General features: G+C 37.8%; 1 protein-coding gene across 1 annotated transcript in view; it reads right to left on the reverse strand.

The window, feature by feature from the left end:
• LOC134677148 (uncharacterized) overlaps positions 1-6978 on the reverse strand; it is a 99939-nt gene extending 92961 nt beyond the window's left edge. The window contains exon 1 of the mRNA XM_063535606.1: positions 6660-6978. The gene's annotated coding sequence lies outside the window, so the exon portion shown is untranslated. The remainder of the gene's footprint in view (positions 1-6659) is intronic.
• Between the last annotated feature and the right edge of the window lie 5481 nt (positions 6979-12459).

A 12459-nucleotide genomic window follows, 5' to 3' on the forward strand; every position in this document is an offset into this window, starting at 1 on the left:
GACGTATTAATAGATTGCATACATGTAGTGGTGTACAGTCACTGTCTTTAATAGCTCAGCAAATTAAGGTTTACATTACCACAGAATAAATAATAGTACCTACTAGGTACAGAAGACTCACTCTCTAACAAAACGCGTCTGTTACGATTAGGACAGATATGGCCGCTAGGTTGCGACAGCGCCACGCGCCCACCAAAATTGGTGTGGGACGGATGTATGTACTTGTAGCTACCTGTTGCAAAGCGACGAAATCGCGGAGATTACATTGAACGTATTTGTATAATATCGTCAGTAGCCTTACCAAGGTACCACGACTGCCCATCAGTGTCAAACTGACATATTCGCTAACGTCTGCGTAACTTACTTTCTATACATCTCGCTCGCACTAACATGCCAGTATGAGCGAGATGCTTAAAGTAAGATACGCTCACGCTTGCGAATATAGGACGACTCACGCTAGACCGTGCCGAGCCCGGGCCGGGCCGTCCGACATGTCATTTTTCTCCTCAATTCTGTCATACGATGATATTGATGATCCTACCAGGGCCGTCTTAAACTATGCTGGGGCCCCCGGGCCCATAAGAATTTTGGCCCTTTTGGAAAGTAAAGAAAGCTAATTAAACGAACATTTTTATAATATGATCTTCCATTTTTTATAGGTAATCAAATATGTATGTATAATGTTACTGTCTGTCCCTCGGGGTCCCTGAGGATGGAGGCCCTGGGTACGGGCTCCGTGTGCCCTTATGGTAAAGACGGTACTGGATCCTACTGTAACTTTTCACCGTTTTTCAATTAAAATAAAGTCCATATTCCTATTGGAATTAAAAGCTTTGCGAAGGCGGAACATGTATAACCTGTTACTTACATCACTGATTAACTAAGGACCCAATCGGCATGCTAATGTTAATGTAAGCCTTTTGCAAGTGAAAATACACAAACATAAACTTAAATTGCACCATCGTAAGTTGACATGTAACATCTCTGATCTGATTTAAGTATTAAGATATAATGGTTGAAGTACGGGTTACACTCCGGGAGTGCCGACAGGAGTGAAAACTCAATGACTAGTCCAAAATGTCTGCAGCACTATGTATAATTGACCCATCCTCCTTTCTATTGAAAAACTTTAGTTCCGAAATTGCTGGTCAGTGAGCTTTTTAAAATTCGAAATTCTGTGGCGTTAATTGTTTAAAATTCGAATAGAAATTGTAAAGTTACCTTGTAGACCTCGCATTATTCATGTTCGCGATAAACTAAAAAACTACTGAACGGATTTTCATGCGGTGTTCACCTATCAATAGAACGATCCTTCAGGAAGATTATGGAGTATATTTTGTTAAAGTTTTTATGTAGCCCGAAGCCGGGGCAGGTCGCTAGTCTTACTAATAAACCGGATTCAAAAACACGTCATCCCAATGATCTATACATTAAAACCGGGCAAGTGCGAGTCGGACTCGCGCATGAAGGGTTCCGTACCATAATGCAAAAAAAAAAACAAAAAAGCAAAAAAAAAAACGGTCACCCATCCAACTACTGATGACCACTCCCGACGTTGCTTAACTTTGGTCAAAAATCACGTTTGTTGTATGGGAGCCCCACTTAAATATTTATTTTATTATGTTTTTAGTATTTGTTGTTATAGCGGCAACAGAAATACATTATCTGTGAAAATTTCAACTGTCTAGCAATCACGGTTCGTGAGATACAGCCTGGTGACAGACGGACGGACGGACGGACAGCGAAGTCTTAGTAATAGGGTCCCGTTTTACCCTTTGGGTACGGAACCCTAAAAACTATACTGAACGGATTTTCATGCGGTGTTCACCTATCAATAGAATGATTCTTCAGGAAGATTATGGAGTATATTTTGTTAAGGTTTTGTGTAGCCCGTGCGAAGCCGGAGCAAGTCGCTAGTCATACTAATAAACCGGATTCAAAAACACGTCATCCCGATGATCTATACATTAAAACATACCCACAAGAAGTATAATACGTGTATAAATATGCTATTATGAAGCTATGAAGGTGAAGCTATTAAGATCGCAGTGATCTCACCAAGGTCGCTTCTACCTGTTTAGTTGTTCGTGTGTATGAGATGTTAGTTGTTTTCAACTTACGGCTCGATTCGGGAAATGAATTAGAGATTAACTAGATACGATATGTAAGATCAGATATATATTATAGATAAGATATATTATACTCGTAAATACGATTTCATATCTAGTGAATCTCTAATTAATTTCCCTAATCGAGCCGTTACCTTTTATCATACGTATATCTTACGTTTTACTTATGTATTAATACATATGTACTGTTAGGACATTATAGGTACACTCTTAAAACAGCTAGGCATATTTTTGTGTCTACAGATCCTGCACAGTATGTGTACAAAATGCAAGAGTTTAGTGTTAAAATAACCTATTCCTTTAGAGACAGATACTTAAGATCTCCGAGTGAACGCAAATCGAATGCCGTCAGTTCCGTCTATGACGCAATGATGTGGGCGGGGCCTTGACTCGTTTGTATAGAGCCTATAACTAGTATCTATAGTGCGAAATGACGACAATATGAGACGTTCCACGGAAAAAGGTACCTTATGGCGGCCGGCGCTTACGTCGCATAGCGCCGCAATAATATTGGAGCGGCGTTAATAATAGCGTAAGCGCCAACCGCCATAAAAGGTACCTTTACACGTGGGACGTCACATATAGGAACGGCCAAAGTGCACTAATATCTGAACAAGTCGATTTTTCTCTTTAAAATTAACCCTTTAAAATTAATACGAATTATAAATCCATAGCTTAGCAATGATGTCATTATAGTACGGAAGTAGGTAGGTATAAGTGGTATAACTACCTATTAAGACGAAACAGGAGCTGAGTTTTAAATATTTTAGGTAAATATACCCGTCTCGCTAACGGAAGCGGCTCCTAAAACTAGTGCGATAAGGACAAGGCGAAAAATCCTGCGTAAGAATCTCAAAAATCGAAGTTTCGTACTCGACTGTTTCCTCCTCCAACACTTAACCAATCGTAACCAAACTTGGAAATCTAAATGTTTATGAAATTATCTGTGTTGGACCGTTTTGATTTTACGGCTAATTGATATCAGTTTTGAATACTACGCCTCTCATTGCGGCATAGTCAATTAGGCCATATTGGCCATTTTTGAAGGGCTCTAGCGCCTTAAAAAACAAAAATATCAAATAAAGCAAAACGGTCCGACACAGATATTGACAATATTAATCTGTGTTGATAAAATCATTGCTCTAGCATCAAAACCCACGGAGGAAACAGTCGAATACGTTTGTATGGAGAAATGACCACTCCTGTTGACGTGGTGGCTCTTAACGCTGATACAAATATAATTATGGACAAATTTAGAGGAACGCAAAAAAAATACTAATTTTGATGTTACTTTAGATGCTGTACCTAATCCAGTAATTAATGTCCCCTGCCGCGTCTGTCTGTTTGTGTGTAGGTACGAGTATGTATTCATGCGGTTTTCATCTATGAATATAGTTATTTGTTTCACTCGGGGGCAAAGTTGTTGTTTAACCGCTCGTGCTAATATTGATACCCGAGCAAGCGAAAGATTCCAGAATTGGAATCTTGAGCGTTGCGAGGGTTTCAAAGTAAGATGGTTAAACAAAATTTGCCCCCGAGTGAAACACAACATTTTTCACCACACCAACCCGAAGCTAATATTAAATGTAAAATTTCAAACAAAATCAAATTCAAATGAACGTTATTAAATATTTATCATCTAAAATCATCATTTAAAAGTCAATTCTACCAGCAATAATAAGAAAACAACTCAAAATATGCATTTGATTACTTTGCCTCACATGTGAATAAAATGCAACTTTGCTGTCAATTTTTGCAGAGCAAAGTAAGCCTTTCCGAGCTGGTGTGGTGAAAAAGTAATTCTTGAGGAAGGTTTTGGTGTATAATTTGCTAACCCGTGCAACGCCGGGTCGTTAGTATAAGAATAGAACATACGTCAAGGTTACACACTCAGGTTAAAAGGTTACATTTAAGAAAACCTTGTTACGTAACCAAGATGATGTGATAAAATAACTGTTATTGTCTGTTTGGGTAATTCTCAAACCGGCGGAAATATAGACTTAATGTATTGTTTTAGACTATTATCTGACGATTGGCCTCACGTAAGACTAGGGTTGCCAACTTTTTTTGGCGGAATATAGTATTTTCCAGAATGAGGCATTACAAATATACTACATTAAAAAAAAATATAGTACTTTTAGATAAAATACTAAACATGAGTGTAATATACGTTTAATCGGAAATATAGTATTTTAGCGTACTATATATTTTTCCAAAAGTATATAGTACAGAGAGCCAAAATATAGTACAATACTATATAGTATAGTACGGTTGGCAACCCTACGTAAGATAGAAACAAACGTCTAAAGGTGACAGTCCATTTCCAACGACAGCAGCACTACCATTCATTTTACTATGGAAATTGACAATAACACCGACGCGTTCAGTACAGTCAAGGAATTTAAATTCCGACCCATTTCGTACTTTGTCACAGTGACAATCAATATGAAAGCCGCTAGAGACCTCATACGGTTGTCACTGTGACAAAGTACGAAATGGGTCGGAATTTAAATTCCTTGGCTGTACCTAGTGCAGCTGCGGTCAGAAATGGAATGTTATCCTTATGGTGGTATGTACTAAGTAGTGCCATTTTTTAGGATTTAGTAAAGATTTAGTGAGATTACGAGAAATATCTGTTTTTAAAGGATTTCGGCCCGATTCGAGCTTTAAGATACGTCAATTAATAGATATAGAAACGATATGGATTAGATAGATTAGACCAAGAAAAGTCTGCAGAGTTTTTGTCAGCACAGGCACTGCAGTTGTTATCTTAAACGTCAAACTTCTATGAAATTATGACGCATAAATAACACTTGCACTGCGTGTGCTGTCAAAATCTCTGCAGACTTTTCTTGGTCTAACCAGTGGGGAGACACTCCTGACTTCGGTCGAACTCGGTTCCGTTCGGCTCAGCATTGCTCCGAGCAATTATTAGGGTTGGCGCCACTTGACTTCCTTGTGCGTGCACGACCACAGATAAGATAATCACATGAATTTTGACAACCCTAAATAGCCGAAAGGGATACTGCCATATATTAGAAAGGGATAGCATGATTCGACCCTGAATCGCTGTCAAACTTCGGGTTTGTAGGAAGTGTCCTTTCTGTACGGTAGTACTATTATTTCTTCTGTGGTAAAGGTGACAGTCCATTTCCAACGACAGCAGCACTACCATTCATTTTACTATGGAAATTGACAATAACACCGACGCGTTCGTACTAGTAGTGCAGCTGCAGTCAGAAATGGAATGTTACCATTATGGTGGTATGTACCAAGTACTGCCATGCCAAGTAGATTTTATTTGATTTAGTAAGATTACGAGTAATATCTGAATTTTTTAAAGGGTTTCAGCCCGGTTCGAACTTTAACTTTAAAATTAATAGATCTTCAAACGATATGGATTAGATATGTCAGTGTCAAGTATGCAATAATATGTCCTGCATTAAAAAACTATTAATTGAAGTTGTCGCTATCCCTCGAGTACGGTATTAAACAATTTTCTTTGCTAATCCAAGGGAATTCTAGGCTAGGAATTTGGTACATAAAGCGATCATTTTCTTATAATAAATAAGACAAATAAACGCGCCTAAGAAAGGTAAGTATGTACAGGTACACTTCAACCAGGGGCAGTATTACTACCTATACCTATATATAGAATTGCGGCCAGCCCCTTTAAACGCCAAGTTATTTACTGTACACAGAACCATACCAGGGGTGCGAAGCTCCTGACTTCGGCCAAACTCGGCTCCGCACGGCTCAGCATTGCTCCGAGCAATTATTAGGGTTGGCACCACTTGACTTCCTTTTGCGTGCACGACCACAGATAAGATAATCACTTGAATTTTGACAACCCTAATTGGCCGAAAGGGATAGTGCCATGTATTAGAAAGGGATAGCATGATTCGACCCTGAACCGCTGTCAAACTTCGGTTTTGTAGGAAGCTTCCTTTCTGTACGGTAGTACTATTATTTATTCTGTGACCATACATTACTCCAAGCGTTAATTTATACTGTGAACTCACGCCATAAATATGGCTCTACATTCTTCCTGCAATAATTTATGGACTCTACGTCTTTCTAACTCTACCGCTTCTAAGTACCCTACGTAGTTAAATGTTAATTTAAATATATTGATCATATTTATTATTTTTATTACCCATTATAAAATAAAGTCAGAACAAGCTAACTCTGCAGCGATTTTGATTGCACTGTGTGCAAGTGTTAACAAAAAACTTAAATTTCTTAACAAAAGTAAAAAAAATCATAACTGGAAAACTACGCAAAATCGGCTAACATACATGGGGTATATTCTGATATCCCACGAAGTGAGGAATAAAAAAAAATTTGGATGTCAAGGTTTGGACCACCCTGTATAATAATTATATTTACCTTAACAATAACCTTAAAACGCCCTTTATATAGAGGGCTCAATTGTCAAAATAATTCTATCTCGCCATCTTTAATTTAAAAATCAACGACATACCAAACAATTAAAACCAATAAGTACATTAAAATACCCTGAAAGGTCACCTTACCTTAATAAAAAACTTATTTTAATCCTTAACACTTTAAAACTGAACTTTACACTTATACACTTAAGATCCACATTTCATTGCACTGTTGAGAAACAAAAAAAGTTCACATCCTTGGACTGGCCATATGCTCAATTTGTTGTGAGATTTAAAAAGTATAAATTCGAAATTTGAATTTTTGAGGAGTTCGACTAGTCGCGCGTTTTGTTTTTGGTTGTTTTTAGTTTAGTTTTAATTGCGTTTCGTTATCGATCGTCGTTGCGATGGGCATCGCGGCCGCGCGGGCGGTGGTCGGTTTGGTACTGTGCGCATGCGTCGGTGTTGCCAGTGGTGGGGTGAAATTATGGGGGAAATATTATACTCGTATTGTAGTCAAGTGTGTAATCGTTCACCTTGCTACTAAAAGCGTTATTCATAAACGCGAATACTGGCCTGAATTAGATATTAATCGTTTATCTTTATCTGTCATTCTGACTTATGTATTTGTACAAAGGGACAAAACATAATTTAACTAAATCGGGCCCGTAAAGTTTGATGAATGGGTAAGTATTTGGATCAATTAAAATGGGTATTTTTTTTTAAATAGGAAAATGTTAAATGATTATGGAGGTTAAAAGTTTTGCCCGACAATTCAAGTAGAGGTTATCCTTTGTTTTAATTTAAGTCAGGCTTTACCTTACACATTAGTGACCTATGTATTTGTTGATCAATTCTTTTAGATAGCTACTAGATGCAAGCATTTTCGTATTGAGTTTTAGAAAAAAGGTACACAAAGAAATCTCATAAGACAATTCATAAAATAAATTTGTCTTCATTAATTTAATTAGTGCTATTTATTGCTAAAACTATTTCCAATAAAAAAATCGGTCCAGTAATGACGGAGATATGGAGTAACAAATATTAAAAAAAAACATACAACCGATTTGATAACCTCCTCCTTTTGAGATTTGGAAGTCGGTTAAAAAGCGTACTTTATAGTATTTTTCAAACAGCTTGACTATGGTGGTAGATGTCACCTCAATACAATTATATCAAAATCTATTTTGTGCCGATTTTTAGAGCAAGAAATCCCCAAAATTATATAATTCCGCTTGAGCTGGCAACACCGCGCAGGCGCCGTCGCCATCGAAGGCTGCGGCGGTGAACGATTCCTACGATTCTCGCCTCTACGGCGAGCGGGCTAGCATGATGGGGTTTGCTGTCCCTTTCTTTCGCATGTGGACCTTGGGTTCACAGATTTTTGAAACAGTTGTTTTGATTTTTTTGTCGCATAAACATACTCTTGTGGAGAAAACGAGGGGAGGCCTTTGCACAGCAGTGGGACACCAAAGAAGGCTAAAAAATCATTGGCCCTTTTTACTTTTTAAATTTTGACATTCCTTATACACGGTGGCCAAAAATAAGTGCCGTTGCCAGGGAGGTTTTGGGATTATACTGAGCAAATTTGACTATGGGACTAACCCCGAAATCGCGAAAAAAAGTTAGGTACCCGCCCATAGGAAATGGACCAGTCAAAATGCATGAAATAGCCAAATTTGTTTTCGCGATTTTGGGGTTGGGGTTTTGGGGTTGGGGTTTTGGGGTTGGGGTTGTTCCTCAGTATAATCCCAAAACCTCCATGGCAACGGGGATGCACTTATTTTTTGGCCACCCTGTCACAGAATAATTAATAGTACTACCGTACAGAAAGGAAACTGCCTACAAAAACGAAGTTTGACAGCGGTTCAGGGTCGCATCATGCTGTCTCTTTCTAATATATGGCACTATCCCTTTCGGCTATTTAGGGTTGTCAAAAATCAAGTGATCTTATCTGTGGTCGTGCATGCAAAAGGAAGTCAAATGGTGCCAACCCTAATAATTGCTCGGAGCAATGCTGAGCCGAGCGGATCCGAGTTTGACCGAAGTCAGGAGTTTCGCACCCCTGACCCTGTATGAAACGTGTAGCATGCTAGCCCCTCAATGATGTCAGAAGGATATTTAAAAGCCGCACTAACGGGTTTTTTGCGGAGTCCTGCGCCCGTGTATGGCCGCCTTTATGCGGCTTGGATCATTGCTATTAAGTATTTATACGACTAAATGTGCTTTTAAGGTATTATTTAATTGGGTGATAATAAAAAACCGGCCAAGTGCGAGTCGGACTCGCCCATGAAGGGTTCCGTACCAGCAAGTAACTTAATAAAATTGCGGTTTACGGTTTATGACCTATTAAAAAAAAATCTACTTACCAGATCTCGTCCAAACCAATATTCGGTGGAAGTTTGCATGATAATGTACATCATATATTTTTTTTAGATTTATCATTCTTTTATTTTAGAAGTTACAGCCCCCCCCCCTGTAACACATTGGGAGGGGACACACATTTTACCATTTTGGAAGTGTCTCTCGCGCAAACTATTCAGTTTAGAAAAAAATGATCTTAGAAACCTCAAAATCATTTTTGAAGACCTATCCATAGATACCCCATATGTATGGGTCTGTAGAAAAAAAAAATTGTGTTTCAGTTCTAAGTATGGCGAACCCCCAAAAATTATTGTTTTTTTTTCTATTTCTGTGTGAAAATCTTCTTCTATCTTCAAAAGTATAGTTCTTATAGTTCCGGAAAAAAGTGGCTGTAACATACGGACGGACAGACAGACAGACAGACATGACGAATCCATAAGGGTTCCGTTTTTTGCCATTTGGCTACGGAACCCTAAATAGCGGTTGGTGTGTAAGAAAATAAATATTGTTATAGTTCGCTTTTTTTAGCATTAGAAAGAAGGTACTTAAGCGATCTTGAAATGTCATATATGTTATTGAAAAACGCTTTTTAAAAATCAGCAAAAGCAGAGGAATATATCAGCATTAAGCAGAAGAAATATAAATGATGCTATTATATAAATAATTGTAACTTATTTCTAGAATTACCTCTATTCACGTAGATATAGAAATAGTTTGATTTTATAACAGTTTGTTATTAGGCGTATTCTGATTTGAAAAACACGTTATGAATTAGATCTGGATTAGATATCGATTTGGTCAGTCAGTGTTTTATTTTGACGGGTTTTTGCGTCCAAATTTTTTTCCTAATCGGAACTCGATACACCTCGATACCTAATAGATACATATTATTATACCCTTAAATTGGGCCCGGGTATGTCCTTAAACTGCGTCCAGGACCCGGGTATGTCCTTAAACCACGTCCAGGACCACCGGTAGACGGGCAGCAGCGTCCCTCAAATTCGGTGTACTCGACTGCGATCGCCAACCCGCCTGCCAAGCGTGGCGATTATGGCATTCACTCCCCAAAAAAGGGGGAGGCCTATGTTCAGCAGTGGACGTCTTATGGCTGAGATGATGATGAAACGGATCCCCACTATTTTTCTTAACACCCTGTATCTAGACATTAATAAATTGCGTAGATATACCGTATAACAGATGAGATGACTAATAATAATCTCCACAAATAAACATCTCCTTGTATCCCAACAATATTTCACGCAACAACACAACAAGACAAATTGACATATTTAAGAATACATGTATACTCAATATGGCGGATGTCTCACCTTCTCAGAAAAGACATCAACGCGCAAGTTCAATGCCATGTGCGAGCGCAGTCTTATTTTAGTTATTTTGCAATGAATGCCATTTAAATAATATTGTGTAATTTTAAACATTCTCACTTGCTTTAATATTCAATTAATTAATTTATATCTTACTTTAATAATATTATTAAAATAAGTATTAAAGTTATCAGAAGTTCCAGAATTTGTAAAAATTGTGTTCTTAATAAGTATTTTATCATTATTAACACTTCATGTTTTTTATATCCGCACTATGAGATTTTTTTCATTCTACATAATTAACAATCAGGTGTAAACTCATTAAATATTTATAACAAAACCTCAACAAAAACTATTATTTACGAGTCACAGATATTTAAAAATAATTACAATTATAAATCGGTAGGTCCATCTAGTGGTTTGAAATAGAGCTAAAATGATATCTTTGTTCAAAATAAACTCGGCTGAGTTCGAACGCTTTTGTGCAAGTCATTAGTACCTACGAAGCAGTTCCAAGTGTGGCTCATAGATGGCGCTAGTGTTTAGTGATCTAGCTGTCTTGTCAATTACGTAGTTCTGGATATATACACCAGGGGGCACGCATTATAGTGCTTCAGGTAGGTATACTAATCTTTCTAGTGTAGAGATCTAGAGGTCTAGTACTTAATAGATCTTTGACGTGACAAAAACAATTTGTATATTTTTCCAATGGTTTTATTTTATGAACATAAAAAAGCTACAAATAATAATATTCTACAAATAAATAATGTAAAAATCTATAACTAAAACAATAATAGGACCACATAGTCCAATCCTAATTTAGGACTTTTAACAAAATATTTATTTAAATATCTTAACATAATAAATGTCACGATCATTGAGTTTATTACTATAGAGAAGCCATGTTAAACAATGAAATTGTCGCAGTCGCAGCCTGTACCACGCGACCAAAATGTCGCAAGAGCCGTGAAATCCATGGCGCTTAGATCTATTTCCCACTGACGTCCAGCCTTTCGCGGGTACCGTTTTTTGCAGGATCCAGTTTTCTGTAGTATGCATGCAGGATCCCGCAAACAGAATCCTCGTGTGACAGTTACTATATTAGCCCCTATACTACTAAAACGGGATCCTGCGAGAAACCGTACCTGCAAAAAAATGGACGTCAGTGGGAAACGGCTCTTATGGCTCCTCTACACGATGGGCCAACGTCGGCCACTCCAAGGGACGCATTTATGCGTTAGAGGGAGTAAGTGATATTGCTATCTCATTCTACCGCATGGCTGCGTCCCTTGGAGTGGCCGGCGTTGGCCCATCGTGTAGAGGAGCCGTTACACGTTTAGGTCGCGAGACTCACGCTCAGCTTCTATGGTTTGTTGTCAAAACCACAGCAACTCATGGCGCAATGTACTGGTTCCCTGTGCCCGTTCCATACGTAAATATGTAGTAATAATTGTTCAATGCAAGCGACACGACTTTTACAAATCCATGTGTCAAAAATCAACTGTGTCCATTAAAAATTGTTAGTTGTCAAAATTCGTATTTTCTCGCAAACGTTCGTATTTGTCATGCTATTTCAGTCAATCTGAGTACCTACTTTTTGAACCGAGACTGACTGAAATAGCAAGACAGTTTGTATGTTTCCATGAAAATACAATGTACATCTGTAAAATTAACCGGGTTTAACTATGAGGTTATTTCGTCTACTTTAGTTCTTTTTTTAAACAATTTGACAGGTCAGAAAAACTGACAGGCTGATATCGTCCGGCGAACTGGTATTTTGATGCTTTAAAGCCGCTGTCATTTGTCATCTCGGGTTATGTTTTCATATCAACTTCCTCTCGGGTTTTTTCGTCAATCCAAGTTTTAGTATTTTTTTCTTCTCGGGTCGGGTTTAACTATGAGGTTATTTCGTCTACTTTAGGTCTTTGTTAACAATTTGACAGTTCCGAACAAACTGACAGGCTGATCTGTGGGCCTCATATGGATACCAGAGTTGTTATTCAGGATTTATATATTTCTAGGGTTTTACTGCTTTTCTTTTTTGAATATTATCTCTTCAAGGTATTTTGATGCTTTAAAGCCGCTGAGTACTAGTTTTTGGCATTTTGTCATCTCGGGTTATGTTTTCATATCAACTTCCTCTCGGGTTTTCGATTTTACAGTTTGTTGGTCGTTTTTAAGCTGTTAATAATTCGTCAATCCAAGTTTTAGTATTTTTTTCTTCTCGGGTTTTTGTTTTCAATTTATTTTCTC

The sequence above is a fragment of the Cydia fagiglandana genome, chromosome 25, assembly GCF_963556715.1.
Source record: "Cydia fagiglandana chromosome 25, ilCydFagi1.1, whole genome shotgun sequence".
In the NCBI taxonomy this organism is placed as follows: domain Eukaryota; kingdom Metazoa; phylum Arthropoda; class Insecta; order Lepidoptera; family Tortricidae; genus Cydia; species Cydia fagiglandana.